This window comes from Crocuta crocuta, unplaced genomic scaffold, assembly GCF_008692635.1.
Source record: "Crocuta crocuta isolate KB4526 unplaced genomic scaffold, BGI_CrCroc_1.0 scaffold207, whole genome shotgun sequence".
NCBI classification, from domain to species: Eukaryota; Metazoa; Chordata; class Mammalia; order Carnivora; family Hyaenidae; genus Crocuta; species Crocuta crocuta.
This window is the reverse complement of record NW_027531996.1, coordinates 3,318,643-3,337,892: the sequence shown is the minus strand read 5'-3', so window position 1 is coordinate 3,337,892 and position 19,250 is coordinate 3,318,643. Positions and strand designations below refer to the sequence as shown.

At 41.1% G+C, this 19,250-nt stretch overlaps 1 long non-coding RNA gene across 1 annotated transcript in view; it reads left to right on the top strand.

Moving 5' to 3' along the window:
• LOC144240750 (uncharacterized) overlaps window positions 1-17,419 on the top strand; it is a 28,529-nt gene extending 11,110 nt beyond the window's left edge. The window contains exons 3-4 of the long non-coding RNA XR_013337837.1: window positions 14,579-14,757; window positions 17,163-17,419. This is a non-coding gene — a long non-coding RNA (uncharacterized LOC144240750). The remainder of the gene's footprint in view (window positions 1-14,578; window positions 14,758-17,162) is intronic.
• Window positions 17,420-19,250: the final 1,831 nt, after the last annotated feature.

The window sequence follows — 19,250 nt, the reverse complement described above, 5'->3', positions numbered from 1 at the left end:
AAACAGATCAATAGCTAGGCTAAGGAATTCAATCCTCAGTTGATGAACTAGGAACAGGCCATAGGAATTGGAATGAAGTAGTCGGAAGGAAGGAGGAGAGAGACTGTAGTGAATATCTCTAAGAGAGAGAGAGAGTCATGTGCTCTGGCTAGTTTTAACTGGCATTAGTCCCGAAATAGAAAATTAGAAGCCCCAACTACTTTAATTCAGCCTTAATTTTTAAAAAGCCTAATTTAAAAAAAATTTTTGACTCCAATTATAGCAGTAATGAAATAGAAACTTTGAGCGGAAAAGGTTATTGACACAAAGGCTTTTGCTAATATAAATCATCAAGGCTACTTTCAGTTTCTTTCTATAATGAAGACAAGGGAAGTATATTTACCTCTAGAAAACATTAGTTACAAAGGATAAAGATTTAACTCAAATGTAAATCTCTACTAATTATCTCACCATGACATTAAGCTCCTGACTAGATTCTTAAGGTGTTTTACTGTGGGGGTGCCTGGGTGGCTCGGTCGGTTAAGCAGCCGACTTCGGCTCAGGTCATGATCTCACGGTCTGTGGGTTCGAGCCCCACGTCGGGCTCTGTGCTGACAGCTCAGAAGCTGGATCCTGTTTCAGATTCTGTGTCTCCCTCTCTCTCTGACCCTCCCCTACTCATACTCTGGCTCTCTCTGTCTCAAAAATAAATAAACATTAAAAAAAATTTTTTTTAATGTTCTACTGTGATATCCTACCTTTAAAGAGTTTACACTGGCATCCTCCATGAAATGGCAACTTTTGTTTCTCTGCAGCTTGTTTTAGGAGACTGCATTTGTTTAGAAAAAGTTGTAAACTGTTTCTCATGGGTGTAGAATTTGCTTATCAAGCTTATGTATCTGATTGACTTTGGCCTCACATATTTTGTTCTAAACAAATCAACTAATACAAAAGCTGTATATGTTCTCTTCCTAGTCAAAACTATCTCTTTATTTAGATCTAATCCTTGCAAGGTTTTAGGAAGTTTAAAAATTAGGTGGGTTTGGGGCACCTGGGTGGCTCAGTCGGTCAAGCATCTGACTCTGAATTTCGGCTCAGGTCATGATCTCAGTTTGTAAGATCAAGTCCTGAGTTGGGCTCCACTTTGACAGTGGAAAGCCTGCTTGGGATTCTCTCCTCTCTCTGCCCTTCACCCCCTACCCCACATGCACTCTCTCTCTCAAAATAAATAAACTTAAAAAAAATAGGTGGATTTATAGAATATTTATTTGTTTAATGCCCTACAGAAAGCCTCAAGTCTTCAACTCTGGCAGCCTGTGCTGTATGTGCCTGAGGGTCACACTATAACTTCTAGTGCCTTGAGGAGGCCTGTGTCTAGCAACCTCAGTTTGGAATGTTTCAGCAAAACTGGGATACCAAATGCCTCATCAACACTTTTGGAAAAATTCTTTCTGCCTATTTTCCCTTTTGTAAAACTTGAGTTCTTCTTAAAATCCTAAGCTTTTTTTTTTAAGTGTTCTTATTATCGTATGTGTTTCTTTTAGTGTGAATATTTCTCTATCCATAATGTGTGTCAAGGGCCTTCTTTATATATATATATATATAAATATATATAATGAATATATATAGATGAATATATATCATCTAGTATCTAATAGTGCTTTTCCTGAGATTTTCTTTTACTTCTCTTTGGCTTCCAAGAGGAGGCAAGTACACTTACAAACGTTTTCGTGCTTTAGAATTATCCAACTGGCGACAATGATGGGTAAGAGAAAGATAAGGCCAAAGAAATTGCCTAGGCAATAAAGCACGCTCATTGAATGTATGGAAGATACAACCCATGGGTTTTTAACTCTGAATATCTAGTCCCACGAGAAGTTGCCAGTGAGTTTTTTAAAGACAACTATAAATTATGCTTTAAGAGACACTTCACACAGGCTTCACTTTAAGATTTTCCCTCTGCTCCTGGTTTAATCTGGTGCATTAGTTTTACTACCACAGGGTCACAGATGAGGGTTGAGCAGAGCAGTGTGTAGCCTTTAGTCCAAAGCAGCGTTTCATCGAGGAGCTGAGAGCGGCCCTGGGGGAGTCCCACACTCATGTCCTGTGTGAGGCACAGGCGCAAGCTGTTCTAGGCCAGACTCCACGGATTCCCCAGAGGCAAAGTCTACCGCCACACCCCTCCTCTTGCACAGGCAGGTCACAGAAATGGGCTAAGAAAATTCATCTTGGTGGCTTCTAATCTGTGCAAGTGGGTGTGACTACCGTCCTGAAGAATCTGCCCTGGGCTATACGCCAAAGAGGACATTGTGTTCTCCAGCCCTGTAGAAATAGGAAGGATTATTATTCATTTGTAATGATTCAAAGATGGTACAGCACCTTTGATAGAGAACAGTCTATGCCTGCGAGGATACCGGTCTTGCCACACCATGGCCTGAACATAGACTTCTTTTCCCTCTGACCAAAATTGTAAGAGATTTTGAGGGGTGTCTTGGTGGCTCAGCTGGTTAAGCGTTGGACTCTTGGTTTTGCCTCAGGTCGTGATCTCACTGTTGTGAGAATGAGCCCCGTGTTGGGCTCCATATGGAGCCTACTTGGGATTGTGTCTCTTCTCAAAAAAATAAAAAATAAATAATAATAATAATAATAATAAAAAGAGATTTTGATCTTTCTCTCTCTTTTTTTGAAAGGGAGAGAGAGAGAGCACATGTGTAAGAGAGCCAGAAGAGGAGGGGCATAGGGAGAGGGAGAGAGAGAGAGAGAGAGAGAGAGAGAATCTTAAGCAGGCTCCATGCTCAGTGCAGAACCCCACATGGGGCTTGATCTCAAGACTATGAGATCATGACCTGAGCCAAAATCCAGAGTTAGACACTTAACCAACTGAGCCAGCCAGGCGCCCCTGATCGCTCCTTTGATATTTCACCCATTGTGAGTGAGTACTTACTGTTCAAGGAGCTAGACTCCTCAGCAAACCCTTCAGGAAATTTACCAGCTAGGAGAGCATCACATGGGCCTAAAGGGAAGACAAAAGCCAGGACAACATCAGTCCAGCACGTGATCAAACAGGAGTCAGCCAGGGACAATTCATCCTGATTTTTCTCAGCACACAGTCTAATGTTTTTCTAATATAAAATATAATTGCTTTCCCTCACACAACCTCATTTTATCATGTGCACCTGGCAAAATATTTTTCCTCTTTTAAACTTAATTTTTCCCATAAAAGTAATATAATTACAGCAGAAAATTTATAAAATAGAACTAAAAATATTCCTCCTACTCATAATCCTTCTACCCTGAAATGTTTTGGTACAATCCGTTCTGGTACATTTTCCCATGCATCTAACTTTTTACATGGTTATACAATAAAAATGCAAATCATCACAGAGGGAAATGAATATAAACTAGTCTAGTGGATGTACCAGTGTAGCCCAAGATTTCTATTGTGTACTTAAGTTGCTTCCAGTTCTGTTTGTAATGAAACCCTGGATAAAAAAATGCATGAAATATTTTTCATATTAAAATATTCCATCAGATTGGATTGCTAGGAGGGCTCATTGGCATGAATATTTGCATTCTCTATATACATTGCATATTCATCTTTCATAGGCTTTTTGCCAGTTGCTGTGGTACCTTCAACATATGAGGATGTCAGTTTCATCACATCCTTGCTTCTTATTGGGTGTTCACATAAGGACCTTACTGTTGTTAATGTAATGGGGGAATGCGTCTTGTTCTTCTTTTGCATTGCTTTAGTTTTAACGAGGTCATAGTTTCCAGATTTACGTGTCAGGGTAAATATATACTTCTATCTTTTCTCCCTATGCTGCATCTAAGATAGTTTCTGCATTTCCCTGCTCATCCTTTTTTCATGCTACATTGTGTTGAACTCTGGTGAAGAAACTCCACTTACCTCAGAGAGGTCATGGAGACTTTCATAAACACGGAGATCCAGACAGTGAGGCTGTTAGTAGCAGTATAAGCCAACTTGAGCTGGAGCTTTCAAGAGATGATTTGGGTAGCAGAGAGAGAAGCTAGGTCCTAGGAAAGCTGTCATGTTAACAAATGGAACCCTGGGGGACAGAAATGGGTGAAGTGGACTTTAGGACAACTTCATGAGTGTCCCATAATGTAATACTTCTTTGAGCTTCACTGGGATATTTCCAGTAAAGTCTTAGCTTTTACATGATTTCTGGAGTTAAATTTATTTAGCGGTCAGGCAGTATTGTGTTATGTTAGCCTTGAGAGAACACAGTTAAATATAGGCTGTACGTATTCTTAACCGCATGTTGTAGCCTTAAAGGGGAGGTCAAGAGTTTCCTTTACTGTGAGGAAGATGATATAATCAAGTGTCTGGTACAACTGGGTCATTGAAATAGGAGATGTGGTGGATTTAATTCCAAGAAAGTCTTCATTCTGTGATGCTGGCATTCAAAGATTTCTGTTTTTATTTGGATTATTATTTTCACTCAAATTGCTCTCTGTGTGTTATTCCAAGCCCAGGCTACCTCCCAAGTCTATTTCCCCAGCTTCCTTTTTAGGAAGGCCCAAGGTTGGTATCTAAAGCAATCTATCTTAAGCCTCCAGGAAAATACTCTTTTCCTGTTTTCCATTGTCTCTTCTTTGTTTGCCCCTTCTTGTTAAAGAGTAGTAAGATTTCAAGGACCAATATTAGGGTAAAGAGACTAGGAACAAAGGTGCAAGGGAATGTGCTTTAGCAAGGGAAGGGAATAGCCTGGATCTGCTTTAAGTCCAGAGGGATGAAAGAGTTCACATGGGGTCCAGCCCAATTCATGAGGAGTCCACACTATGGTAAGAGCTCCAGGAATCATCTGGTTAACAGTTACTTGGCCTATTCTAATTTTTTGTATGTATCTCCATGAATCTAAAGAACTGCTTATAATCTGGTGTTTGGGACCTTGGCCTAATAGCTTTCCATTTCATCATGGCTAATCCTGGGATTTTTCTCTATTTGATTTGATTTGATTTGAGAGAATGCAAGTAGGGGAGAAGAGCAGAGGGGGAGAGACACAGAGACAGAGGAACAGAGAATCTTAAGCAGGCTTCATGCTTAGTGTGGAGCCTGATGCAGAGCTCGATCCCATGACCCTGGGATCATGACCTCAGCTGATATCAAGAGTCAGGCACCAACTGACTGAGCCACAGACGCCCCTGGGATTTTTCTCTTTTGTTGTACCTGGACTGGGTACCTGAGGATGAATCCATCCCCCTCAGCCTTGCACCTGCTCCTAGAGGCCCTGGAACATTCAGCAGCACTTGCAGTGTGGCTGGAATCAGACTACCCACCTGCACGGTCAAGGGCAGGACCCCCAGGAGCGCCACTGGACCATCTCTTACACAGGCTGACCGAATTCTCCCGGTGTTCAGAGTCTGTTTTTGTCTAGCACCATTTGAAATCAGTTATGATGTAGGGGGAAAAGCAGCAGCCTCAAAGCCTCAGGCCAAGTCTGGTGAGCAGCAGCAACATCTTCTGGTTTCCCAGAAGATGCAGGGGCGGAGTGTGAGGAAGGAGGATCACACTTCTTTCACTAACTTCTTTCGCTGCATTTATGATACCTTATTGCAGAGGTAAGAGAATTTAATGTATTTGTAAAACAAATCACTATAATGTATCTGATGTCCGTTTGCATTTTGCTAAATGTGGCAATGCTGTATATTCTGTAACTGGTTGCTGTTGAATTCTCTTTCTGGTAAGAGTCTATTCGGTCGGGGTGCTCAGTCGGTTGGGCATCCGATTCTTGATTTTGGTTCAGGTCATGATCCTCTCTCTGCCCCTTGCAGAGTTCTCTTTCTCTCTCAAAATAAATACATAAAACTTTTTTAAAAGAAGAGTCTATTCATGCATCCTGACCTGAATTTTTACTCTATTCAATTAATCATGTCTTTGTTTTTCATCTATCATTTTCTAGTCATAATTCCATGATAAGTGGGGCCCTGAAAAGATAATTTGCTATGCAGATTTGCTGAGTATGAAGCCTGGCACAAGGCTCGACCCCACGACCCTGGGATCAACTCTCAAGCTGAAATCAAGAGTCAGATGCTCCTGGGTGTTGTATGTAAGCAATGAATCTCAGGAATCTACTGTATACACTGTATGTTAGCCGCTTTGACAATAAATTATATTTTTTTAAAAAAGGAGTCAGATGCTCAACCAACTGAGCCACCCAGGAGTCCCTCCTGGGTTGGCTTTATAAGGGCACTAATCTCATTCATAAAGCCTCTACCCTCCTCATGACCTAATCCTTTCCCAAAGGCCCCACCTCCTAATACTGTCACCTTCCGGTAGGATTTTAATGTGGAAATTTTGGAGGGACACACACATTCGCACAGTGACTGTGGTAAAACAACACACATCCTATCTTTCAGTTCTGGAAGTCAAAGTATGACATCACTTAACTGGGCTGAAATGAAGGCATTGGCAGGGCCGGGCTCTCTCCAGAGGTCCTAGGAAAATCCATTTACTCGCCTTTTCTGGCTTCTAGAGCGGCGTCCTTTGGCTTGTGGCCCCTGCCTCCATCCTCAGGGCCAGCAGCGGAGCATTCTGCTTCGGGGTCACGCTGCCTTGTGCTGCAGTCAGGTCCCCCCACCTTCCCTTCTAGGGAACCTTGTGATTACATTCAGGGCCCCTCCCAAGACCCTATCTGCAAAAACCCTCTGCCAGAGAGGTGACATTCACAAGTGTTGGGCTTTAGGACCCTGAAATCTCTGGAGTCATTAGCCTACCACAAATAGGAGTAGATAGAACTCATGGAAATGCTGAACTCTGGCCCCACCTGGGACCTACTGAATCAGATTCTGCATTTCTTTTTAATGTTTAATTCCCTTTTTTTAAATATAATTTATTGTCAAGTTAGCTAACATACAGTGTATACAGTGTGCTCTTGGTTTCAGGGGGTAGATTCCCCTGAGTTCTCATCCCAGCAAGTACCCTCCTCAATGTCCATCACCCATTTCCCCATCTCCCCTACTCCCCCATCAACCCCCAGTTTGTTCTCTGTATTTAAGAGTCCCTTATGGTTTGCCTCCCTCTCTGTTTGAAACTATTTTTTCCCCTTCCCTGGCCCCATGTCCTTCTGTTAAGTTTCTCAAGTTCCACATATGAGTGAAAACATATGATATCTGTCTTTCTCTGACTGTCTTATTTACTCACCATAATACCCTCCATTTCCATCCACATTGTTGAAAATGGCAGGATTTCATTCTTTCTTATTGCAAAATAGTATTCCACTGCATATATATATAAACCACATCTTCTTTATCCATTCATCTGTTGATGGACATTTAGGCTGTCTCCATAATTTGGCTATTGTTGAAAGTGCTGCTTTGAACATTGGGGTACATGTGCCCCTATGCATCAGCACTCCTGGATCCCTTGGGTAAATTCCTAGCAGTGCTATTGCTGGGCTCTAGGGGAGTTCTGTTAATTTTTTGAGGAACCTCCACCCTCTTTCCTGAGTGGCTGCACCAGTTTGCATTCCCACCAACAGTGCAAGAGGGTTCCTGTTTCTCCACATCCTCACCAGCATGTTGTTTCCTGATTTGTTCATTTTAGCCATTCTGACCAGTGTGGGGTGGTATCTCAGTGTGGTTTTGATTTGTATTTCCCTGCTGATGAGTGACATTGAGTATCTTTTCCTATGTCTGTTGGCAATTTGGATGTCTTCTTTGGAGAAGTGTCTATTCATGTCCTCTGCCCATCTCTTTACTGGAAAATTTGTTTTTTGAGTGTTGAGTTTCATAAGTTCTCTATAGATTTTGGATACTATCCCTTTACCCAATATGCCATTTGCAAATATATTTTCCCAGTCTGTCAGTTGCTTCTTAGTTTTGTTGATTACTTCCTTTGCAGTGCAGAAGCTTTTTATCTTGATGAAGTCCCAATACGACAGTTTCGCTTTATTCCCTTTGCCTTCAGAGATGTGTTGAGCAAGAAATTACTGTGGTTGAGGTTAGAGGTTGTTGCCTTTTTTTCGTCTAGGGTTTTGATGGTTTCCTGTCTCACATTTAAGTCTTTGATCCCTTTTAAGTTTATTTTTGTGTATGGTGTAAGAAAGTGGTTCAGTTTCATTCTTCTACGTGTTGCTGTCCAGTTCTCCCAGCACCATTTGCTAAAGAGACTGTCCTTTTTCCATTGGGTATACTCTTTCCTGCTTTGTCAAAGAGAAGTTGACCATACATTTGTGGCTCCAATTCTGGGTTCTCTATTCTATTCCATTGGTCTATGCATCTGTTTTTGTGCCAATACCATACTGTCTTCATGATGACAGCTTTGTAGTAGAGGTTAAAGTCTGGAATTGTGATGCCTCCCGCTTTGGTTTTCTCTTTCAACATTACTTTGGCTATTTGGGGTCATTTGTGGTTCCATACAAATTTTAGGATTGTTTCTTCTAGCTTTGAGAAGAAGTCCAGTACTATTTTGATTGAAATTGCATTTAATGTGTAGATTGCTTTGGGTAGCATTGACATTTCAACAACATTTGTTCTTCCAATCCATGAGCATGGAATGCTTTTCCATTTCTTTATGACTTCTTCAATTTCTTTCATAAGCTTTCTATAGTTTTCAGCATACAGATCTTTTACAACTTTGGTTAGGTTATTCCTAGGTATTTTATGGTTCTCAGTTCAATTGTAAATTGGATCAACTTCTTGATTTTTCTTTCTGTTGCTTCAGTATTGGTGTGTAGAAATACAACCAATTTCTGTACATTGATTTTGTATCCTGCAACTTTGTTGAGTTCATGGATCAGTTATAGCAGCTTTTTGATGGAGACTTTCAGGTTTTCCATGTAGAGTATCATGTTGTCTGTGAAAAGTGAAAGTTTGACTTCTTCTTTGCCAATTTTGATGCCTTTTATTTCATTTTGTTGTCTGATTGCTGATACTAGGGCTTCCAACGCTATGTTAGATGACAGTGGTGAGAGTGAATATCCCTGTCATGTTCTTGATCTTAGGAGAAAACTCTCAGTTTTTCCCCATTGAGGATGATATTAGTGGTGAGATTTTAGTATATGGCTTTTATGATGTTAAGCTATGCTCCTTCTATCCCAACTTTCTTGAGGGTTTTTATTTAAAAATGCTGTATTTTGTCAAAGGCTTTGTCTGCATCTATTGACAGGATTGTGTGGGCCTTATCCTTTCTTCTATTAATGTGATGTGTCATATNTTTTTTTAATAGTTTATTGTCAAATTAGTTTCCACATAACACTCAGTGCTCATGCTTCCATATATTTTTAAGTTTCTTCTTTAATTGCCTGGTTGACCCATGCGTTCTTTAGTAAGATGTTCTTTAACCTCCATGCACTTGGAGGCTTTCCAAAAAAATTATTTTGTGGTTGATTTCAAGTTTCTTAGCATTGTGATCTGAAAACATCCATGGTATGATCTCAATTATTTTATATTTATTGAGGGATGTTTTGTGACCTAGTATGTGATCTATCTTGGAGAATATTCCATGTGCATCAGAGAAGAACGTGTAATCTGCTGCTTCTGAATGAAAAGTTCTGAATATATCTGTCAAGTCCATTTGGTCCAGTGTATAATTCAAGTCCATTGTTTCTTTACTGATTTTCTGCCTAGACCATCTGTCCATCACTGTAAGTGGAGTATTAAAGTCCCCTGCAATTACTGTATTCTTATCAGTAAGATTGCTTATGTTTTTGATTAATTGATTTATCGATTTGGGCTCCTTCAAGTTGGGAGCATAAGCATTTACAATTATTAGCCCTTCTTGATGGATAGACCCTATAATTATGATGTAATTCCCTTCTTCATCTCTTGTTACAGTCTTTAGTTTAAAATCTAGTTTGTCTGATATAACTGTGGCTACTCCAGCTTTCTTTTCACTTCCGCTAGCATGATAGATGGTTCTCGATCTCCTCACTTTCAATCTGAAGGTCTCCTCAGGTCTAAAATGAGTCTCTTATAGACAGCATATAGATGGATCTTGTTGTTTGTTTGTTTGTTTGTTTATCCATTCTGATACCCTATGTCTTTTAATTGGAGCATTTAGCCTATTTGCATTCAGAGTTATTGTTGAAGGATATGGATTTAGTGTGATTGTGTTATCTGTAGGTTTCATGCTTGTCATGATGTCTCTGGTTCTTTGTAGTTTTTGCAGCATTCCACTCAGAGTCCCTCTTAGGATCTCATGCAGGACTGATTTACTGTTCATAAACTCCTTCAGTTTTTGTCTAGGAAAGCCTTTATCTCTCCTTCTATTCTGAATGACAGCTTTGCTGGAAAAGATTCTTGGCTGCTTATTTTTCTTTTTCAGTACATTGAATATTTCCTGCCACCCCTTTCTGGCCTGCCATGTTTCAGTGGACAGGTCTGCTACTACCCTTATGTGTCTAATCTTGGAGGCTAAGGCCCATTTGTCCCTAGCTGGTTTCAGAATTCTCTCTTTCTCTTTATATTTTGCCAGTTTCACTATAATATGCTGTGGAGAAGAGCTATTTTTGTTAAATCTGAAGGGAGTTCTCTATGCCTCCTGGATTTGGATGTTTGCCTTCTTCCCCAAATTAGAAAAGTTCTCAGCTGTAATTTGTTCAAGTAAGCCTTCTGCTTCTTTCTGTCTCTTCTTCTTCTGTAACTCATACGATGCGGCTCTTGTGTTTCATTGAATCATTTAGTTCTCTAATTCTCCTCTCATGGTCTAATATTTTCTTATCTCTTTTTTTCTGGGCGTCATTGTTTTCCATAATTTTATATTCTATCTCACTTGTTCTCCCCACTGGCTCCTATATCCCGGCTGCCACTGCATCTAGTTTATTTTGCACCTCGTTTATAGCATTTCTTAGTTTGTTGTGACTATTTCTTAGTTCCTTGATCTGTGCAGCAACAGATTCTCTGCTGTCTCCTATGCTTTGTTCCAAGCCCAGCTATTAACTTTATGACTATTATTCTAAATTCTTGATCAGAGATATTGTTTATATCTGTTATAAGCAATTCTCTAGCTGTCATTTCTTCCTGGAATTTCTTTTGGGGAGAATTCTTCCATGTCATCATTTTGGCTAGTTTTCTGTCCCTTATGTGTTTTAATAGCTTATTATGTGTCCTGCACCTACATGCACTATTATACTAAAAAGGGATCATACGCTGTCCCTGGCCTGTCCCTTCATGAGGTGCTCTTTGGAGCATGTTGTGTGCTGCTGTCTGTTGTTGGGACTCTTGCTGCTTTATCTCCCTACTCATAGTGGTGGTTTGGGCCTTCCACCAGGTGTGCTTCGATCTGTTTGATGAAGAAACCTTGGAAATTTTTTGAAAAGGGGTTGGGAATAGTGGAAGCCTTATACCATACAAAGAGAGAAATTACAGGAGTGGGAGAAAAGAAGAGAAAAGAAATTGACCAGGCAGAGAATCAGAGAAACTGTATGGCTTAATCCACAAAGAGAGAGAGGAAAATAAAGAAGGAGATACAGAAAAGGTGTAAAAAGAATAGATTAAAAATGTCTGTTTAAACAAAACAACCACCAGAATAACCAGAATAGAGAAAGAATAAGAGACAGAAAAGGAAGGAAAAAATGTGTGTGTGTGTGTGTGTGTGTGTGTGTGTGTGTGTATTCCAAGAATCAAATCAGAAAATGCAAAATCGGTGGACTGATATCTGATGGGGCCTGGGAACCAGTGGCTGTGTTGGTCTGGTGGAGGGGCCCTCTGGTTTGGTCACACAGAGGGGCGTGGTTTGGTGTAGGTGGGTCCTGCCTCCACTATGGGCCCCGCCTCCATTATGGGCCCCCTGTCCCCACCGTGTTGGTGATGGGGTGAAAAATAGCAACACACCGGTCTCCTGACCCTCCCCACCCAAGTGTCCCGAACCACTCGGTTCAGGCTGTCCTCACAGTGCCCCGGGCGGGAGCGGGCCACTTTGTCCTGCTCCACAGTCTCCTGTGCCTCCCAGGCACTGGGCTGGAGGCCATTAACCTACCACAAATAGCAGTAGGTAAAACTGGAAATGCTGAATTCTGGCCCCACCTGGGACCTACTAAATCACAATTTGCATTTCAAAAAGACTTACCTATACACTAAATTGAAGCGCAGTCCCATGGGGTCCTACATCAAGAATTCTCTTATGATTAATTGAGTCCCCACATTGAATACACATTGAAGGGGTGTTTTCCGAGGAGCCTTTCCAGGTGGTGCTGGGTGACCAGATGACCAGTCATTTTCCCAAACACCATAACTAAGTGCTCTTCTAAACGACAAAGGTTTCCAGATTCTTGCTGGAGCCTCCAGCCCTAAGCACCAGGACGGCAGAGCTCTTGCTTGTTTCCCATAGATCCGCACGAGACTTGCCACCCGCCACATAAAATGGTTCAACTTTTTAAATGCCGCGTAAGGGAGATAAATGATATTAACAAAAGTGGCTTATGCTAACATCAGTTTTACTACCCGGATGCAAGCTTTCTTGGGTAGCAAGTCAGGAATCAGAGTGGGGAGCTTTCTCCATGCGATCTATACTTGTGGCGATTTGTTTACCTTCAGATATATAAGTGAGAGGGAAGGGAAAATATTATTGACCACAGACCCCACAGACCACAGAAATATTAGATTTCTCCCATATTTAAGCAATAAGGGACAAAGTTTAGCCCTTCTAAAGTGGTAATTTCACAGAAGGAAAGCAGAGAAGACCTAGTTAATACTAGATACAAAATGAAATTAAAAATGGCTTCTGGAAATCGCCGCAATGCCTGGAACCTTGAAATGACAAGAGTTGCAAGAACTTGGGGACGGCAAATGCCCGGAAAGTCCACAGGAGGGCAGCAGTGCCACGCCGTGGAAATACTGACCCCTTCAGTTTAGTGCAGCCTTTTCTGAAATGAATCTGGAAATGATGAAAGCAACCATGCTTTCCACGTCATTACAGAAACTTTTCATTTACACAGTTTTCCCAGGGTGCCTGGGTGGCTCAGTTGGTTAAGCCTCCAACTCTTGATTTCAGCTCAGGTCATGATCTCACGGGTCTTGAGTTCGAGTCCCGAGTAGGTTCTGGGCTGACAGTGAGGAGCCTGCTTGGGATTCTCTCTCTCCCTCCCTCTCTGCCCCTCCCCTGCTCATTCTCTGTCTCTGTCTCTCTCTCTCTCTCAATATAAATAAGCATTTAAACAGTTTTCCCATATATTTAATTGCCATTATTTGAAAAACAAAATTTTTATTTACACATACAGAGCAAGATCACATATAAATATACTAAAATGAAAAAATGGCACTTGAAGCAGAAATGACTATAAAAGTGTACTTTGGAAAGCATAACAATCTTTGGTTGAAAAAGAGGGCTTGTTAAAAATCAACAGGACAGGGGTGCCTGGGTAGCTTAGTTGGTTAAGCGTCCGACTTTCGCTTAGGTCATGATCTCACGGTTCGTGGGTTCGAGCCCCGCGTCAGGCTCTGTGCTGACTGCCAGCTCAGAGCCTGGAGCCTGTTTCAGTCTGTGACTCCCTCTCTCTGACCCTCCCCTGCTCACGCTGTCTCTCTCTCTGTCTCCTAGAAATAAATAAACATTTAAAAAAAAAATCAACAGGACAGCCATCTCTTGCTTCTCAGAAAGTGCTACATTGTTGAAAGGTGTGAAAATGGTCTCAGAAAGTGCTACATTGTTGAAAGGTGTGAAAATGGGTACAGTAAAACTTCAACTCTGTACTTAATTCAGAAGTCCTATTTCTTTTTGTTCAAGGAGAAAGTACCTCACCAGATCCCTCAGGGAGGGTTCACGTAGAGTGGCTCATAAACCTGCTTTATCTGTAAAACAATACTTACTCTGGTCCACGCCAGCTTCCCAACATGTCCTTCTTAAGGCAAGTGTTCTTTGACCTAACTTGTCCTACTAAATATGAAAGTGCAAAACAAAATTTGTAAAACCATAATCTGAATTCGAGTAGCCATGGCTCCTCTGCCCAGTGGATTATTTGAAAGAGACCCTGCCTGGTGCGAGGATTCAAGAGAGGTCACAGTCTGTTCCACCTCAGCATCATGTGCCACCACAGGTGTATCCGTTTTTTGTCCCTTTGTTCCACCAACAGCAGATACCGTTTCCTTTCCTGAAATACATGGCTTAATTTTTACCGTGCTTTTACAGATATGGTAAGATGCACATAAAAACTAAGATTCTGGGGGCACCTAGGTGGCTCAGTCAGTTAAGTGTGCATTTTCAGCTCAGGTCATGATCTCGAGATTTGTGCGTTCCAGCCCCGCGTTAAGCTCTGTGCTGACAGCTCAGAGCCTGAAGCCTGCTTCAGAGTCTGTGTCTCCCTCTCCCTCTGCCCCTTCCCTGCTCACACTCTGTCTCTACCTCAAAAATAAACATTAAAACAATTTTTTAATAAAAAAGAATATTTTCACGTTTAACTTGTCTCATTGTAAAAACCAATCCTTTTATTCCTGTGTTGTATCTGTGATTCTCTCCAAAACAAAAAAATAAAACAGTATGATGCAAATACTTAGCAAATATTTCCTCAGTTAAATTAAAATAAGGGCTAATGGGAAAGACTGGAGAGAAAGGCGTGTAGGACCTGATACTGAATTTTTAAATCTGGCTCTGAGACTGAACTTCTAATTTATTTTTTTATTTATTTTTTTATTTTAGAGGGAGTGAGCGACAGAGAGAGCAGGAAAGACAAATCCCAAGGAGGCTCTCCCTGTCAGAGCAGGTCCTCCTCAGGGCGCTATCTCACAACAGTGAGATCAGGACCTGAGCCAAAATCAAGAGTTGGATGCTTAACCGACCTAAGCTACCCAGGTGCCCCAGGTGAAACTTTTAAAAAGGTAAGGATTCCACCAGTGTTCAAGTACAAGATTGCCCCACGTAGACCTCAGCGTCAAAGAAATCATGTGTTTTGGTAAGAGATTCTCCTAAATAACTGAAATATACATCACAACTCTACGGTAACAGTAGACATCTTTCTAAACTCTATTATTTTAGTCCAGTGCCGTCCAAAGAAATACACTGCAAGTCACACAGGTAATTTTACATTTTCTAGAAGCCACATTAAAAAAGTAAAAGAAGCAGGCAAGTTTAATTTTAATATTTTATTTAAACCCATACAGTCAAAATATTAACATTTTGCCATGTGTTTGACATTTAATTTGTACTGAGTCTTCAAAATTCGAGGTGTATTTTATAAGCACAACTCAGGCAGGACCAGCCACGTTCAAGTCCGCAGTAGCCACACGAGACTACGGACTCTTGAACTGGACAATGCAGTTCTGTCCCGGCCTCAGGACACAGACTAGGACAGACAGACGAACACTAACCAGGCACCGTGAGCTGCTCTCCAGTACGTGCGCCCCGGCAAACACCTCGGGGATGTGCTAGATGCTGCACAACGGAACAGCTAACCATGGCTGTGGCTACCCTCCTGTTTCTCTTTGTGGGGGAGGCCGTCCTGTGAGCCTCCACCCTCACAGAACTACACTCCTGATAGAGCCATCCCCTGAGGACGACTGTGAGCCACTTTATACTGTGAGTCAGGCCTGTCACTGACTTCTCCAAGACTGCTCTATTTTTCTAGGTTTTTTTGGAGTCAAAACTCCTTTTGTTTGTGTGGTCGTGGTATCCTCTTTTTCAGGTACATAGAATTTTAAATAGAATCCAACATAGAAGAAAGATCAAAAGGATTAACATACCTCTTAAGATGCATTTATTATTTGGTATAACAATGAAGCTATTTAAAGATGAGGAGAATCCAAAACCGGATTACTCATTACAGAAATTTCATGTTATCTTCAGCATCCGTTAAATTACCTTCAGATGGTTACAGAGACCGTAAAGCTCATGACAGACTGAAATCTACCTTCCTGGTTGGCTTTAGCCTCCAAGGAATTCTGGGACCAAGAAGACACACTGGGTCAGGCAGGCCTCCACTGCCAGTTCTAGCTGAATGTTTTGCCTTCCCCTTAGCTCCTGGGACCCAACACACCACTTTGCTTTTACCAAGAAATTGCTCTTCCTCTTGGCCTTTTTAGAGTCTGCTCCCAAAGTGCTGACTGTAAGGGAGAGGGGCACCCACATTATGAGTGGTGGTTACGTATCTGCTCCCTTGCTGGTTGTGCGGACACATTCAGGCACAAATAGAGGAATATTTCCAATGCATTTCATTCGAAGACACAAGGTGGATGGAGTCAAAGGGTCTAAGACACTGCAATTCATAATTTTTCAAACTCTAAGGAATTTTTTGTTGGTTTCTCTTTCATACGCTAAAAATATTCTGGTAAAGGAAAACAAATAAATGCCTTCAAAGAGTAATATTTACAAGTTGAAACAATACATTTACCAAATTACATAAAATGTATTTTGGTTTCTGAAAAAGGAAAGTTTTTCTTCCCTGCATTAAAATGAACTGATTTGAATCTCTATATCTCTGAAACCATTTAGCCTGAAGGAAATTAGGTAAACTTTCTCTTTCTCACAGGGTAAGACTGTGTGAGGACAAGTGGTCCTTGCCCTTGCATCTTAGATATAGAGGGAATACATAGAGTGCATATTAAATACTGTCTTAGAAATCAATTTGAGGACAAGGCAGACATTTTCAGATGCATCTTGACTTTTGCGTCACGTACAGTTTATTCCTGTGGCACATCTGTTTTCACCCCGGGGAAAGACCTCTGTAAAACTTCTTCCATAACATCCCATTTTCCTGGGATGGATCTGATGTTTGCTCTCAACTAACCACAACATCCTTTGTTATTTATTGTTTTATAATTTTTTTGAAGCGTTTGCAGCTCAAGCATGTGAGAGCCAAGTAGAACAATGTCCAAGTTAATTTGGTCTTTCGGGTTTTTGCCCCTATACCCCCCACCACCTGATCTGGCCACTCTATGCAGTAAATCCCAAAACGTTTTGTAACATCCATTTAAGCACAGACAGCTTAAGAATTACAAAGTTAGAAAAATGTAAAAAATACTACAAAGTTAGTGGTCCTTTGTAGTATTTATTAATATAACGTTAAAAACAGGCTTAAGTTATACCAAATAATAAATATCCTTAACAGAAAAAAAGGAGCAACTATTTAGTCACAGGTAATAAAATACATAGATTATGTACATAATTCTAACAGACTTAAGCAAACTCTCACGTATCCAGCGACGATGTAACCGGAGGAAAGGAAATCATGCACGTATGAAACACGTACATGAAAACATTAATGCAACGAATGGCATCTATTTTCTAGGACCACGCGGTCACGACAAGCAAAACAGAACTCAAGCGATAGCAAGACACAGGGCAAGGGCGGCGGATTCCAAGACTGGAGAGGATGGGAGCAAATTAGTGAAGAAAGGAAACGGGAAGGAAAAAGGTGCGTTTCAGACGCCCTGGGAGCCCGCCCTATTCCCAGCTGAGACTAAGGAACCGGAGCAGAACACTCGAACCTGTGGCCACTTTCCATCAAATAACTTAGAGATCAAAAAAAAAAAAAAATTAAAATAAATAAATAACTTAGAGATCTGTCTATTGATCTGAAAAATGACTACTTATGCTCTTTCTGTACTTTGGGACAGAGGCTGCAGAAGGGTAACTGTGTTCCGAAGTCATCACAAATACGACTTTACATCTGAATCCATCTGTACCAAGTTTTAGCAGCAATTTAGGACTATCCGTGCTTCCCAAGTTCTCACCCCCCTAGAAGTAGAGAAGGAACTGCATATGCTTTATAGTCTTGTAAGGAAGTTTCTATGGAGATGGCACTCAGTTTCAGGAGGAAAGATGATGGACATTAAGCAGTGCAAAGAATATAATAGAAAACTTTACTTTTTTTAATGTTTGTTTTTGAGAGAGAGAGACAGAGTGCAAGTCAGAGAGGGGCAGAGAGGGAGAGGGAGACACAGAATCCCAAGCAGCCTCCAGGCTCTGAGCTGTCAGCACAGAGCCTGATGAACCCACGGACCGTGAGATCATGATCTGAGCTTAAGTCAGACGCTTAACTGACCGAGCCACACAGGCCCCTCCCCTCTTTTTTTAAGAGAAGCAACATAAAGCCAAATTTTAGCCCATACTTTTTTTTTTAATGTTTTATTTATTTCTAGGAGAGAGAGAGACAGCGTGAGCAGGGGAGGGTCAGAGAGAGAGGGAGTCACAGACTGAAACAGGCTCCAGGCTCTGAGCTGGCAGTCAGCACAGAGACCGACGCGGGGCTCGAACCCACAAACCACGAGATCATGACCTAAGCGAAAGTCAGACGCTTAACCGACTAAGCCACCCAGGCGTCCCAGCCCATACTGTTTAAAAACAAACACATAGATGGGCCCCTGGGTGGCTCAGTTGACTTGGGCTCAGGTCACAGTCTCGGGGTTTGTGTGTTCCAGCCCCACATCAGGCTTTCTGCTGTCAGTACAGATTAAGCTTTGGATCTTCTCTCTCCCTCTCTCTTTCTGCCCCTCTTCCACTCATTCTTGCTCCCCTCTCCCTCTATCAAAAAATAAATAAACAGAAAAAAACTTAAAAGATAAAAGCAAACACATAAGAGTCTTTTAAAAGTTCAATTATCTTAAATAGAAAATTTTGCCAATAAGCTGATGATGTTTCTTCAAATTTGAAGAATGTGAGCACCTCAACGATATTCGTCCCCTGCCCCGTCACTCTATGCTGCCCAGGCACCATCCCTGGGAGCTCATGGGGAATATAGAGTCTCAGACACCACACCAGACCTAATGCATCAGAATCTGCATTTTAACAAGCCCCCAGGTGATTAATGTGCACGTTAATGTTAGAGAAACACTGCTCTAGATTCTACAGGAGAAATGCTTACCCACCCACCCCACATTTGAGAAACCTCAGCTTTGAAAGAATATAGAACCTAAAGAGTTCGATAGTTCAATGTCTTGAGTGAAATAATCTAGAGAATCGAAATCAATAAATCTATTCTATAATCCTGAATTTCTAATCGAGTATGTTCCTGTGATGAAAAGTGTAACGTAGATCCTAAAAGATTTGTATGTACTTCATAAATTAGCTCATAGGCATTTATTAATTTCCCATCCCACACTATCTTTTGAAAAATTTTTTTCCTCTAAATTACGCTACTATATATGGGATTAATTACATTGCACTGGTTAAAGATAAAATATTTTCCCAAACTACTTAAAAATTTTATTATGGCAGTTGTGGTTTACAAAGAAAATTTGGATGTTAAGTGAGAAGGTATGTCCTTTTTGAAAAAAATAAGAGAGATAATTGACACATAACATTGTATCAGCTTTAGATGTACACATAATAATTTGATATATGTACATGCTGCAAAATCACACTACGTGAACACCCA